Raw genomic sequence first — 504 nt, forward strand, 5'->3', positions numbered from 1 at the left:
GTTGTTTGCCTCCAGCTACGTTATTCCCCCCCCCCAAAAAAATTTTTTTTTTTGCATGATTATTCATAGTCTTTCCAATGTGCGTGGATAACGAACAGATCTAAATCATTAGCTGCCTGGGTCAGGGGTAAGTCGAGACCTGCCTGAAATTTCTGCTTTGTTTGACGTTTGCGTCCGGCGTAGAGGGATGTCCGTTCACGCGTACGGTTTCGGAAATGGATGTTGGGTGGTTGGTGCACATCCCCAGCGCGGCCCGGCGATGACCAAGCCGTCCGTAGGGTTCCCCGCGGCCGCAGCACCCACCTTGGGGGAGCACCACGTATACCTCATGGACTGTGTGCTCTGTACATACCTTCCTGCTGGGGGTCATTGGGTGGGTCTTTTTATTTTTTTCCAGCTTGTTGTACTTTGCTTGTCCTATTAAGAGGTGTTGAAGAGCAGTTTAATGTGAATTATCGGCAATACTAACTTGACAGAATCATGAGCATCAAGAGCAGAGCGCTA

Source organism: Rhea americana, unplaced genomic scaffold, assembly GCF_003343005.1.
Source record: "Rhea americana isolate MKP2758 unplaced genomic scaffold, rheAme1 scaffold_0, whole genome shotgun sequence".
Lineage (NCBI taxonomy): Eukaryota > Metazoa > Chordata > Aves > Rheiformes > Rheidae > Rhea > Rhea americana.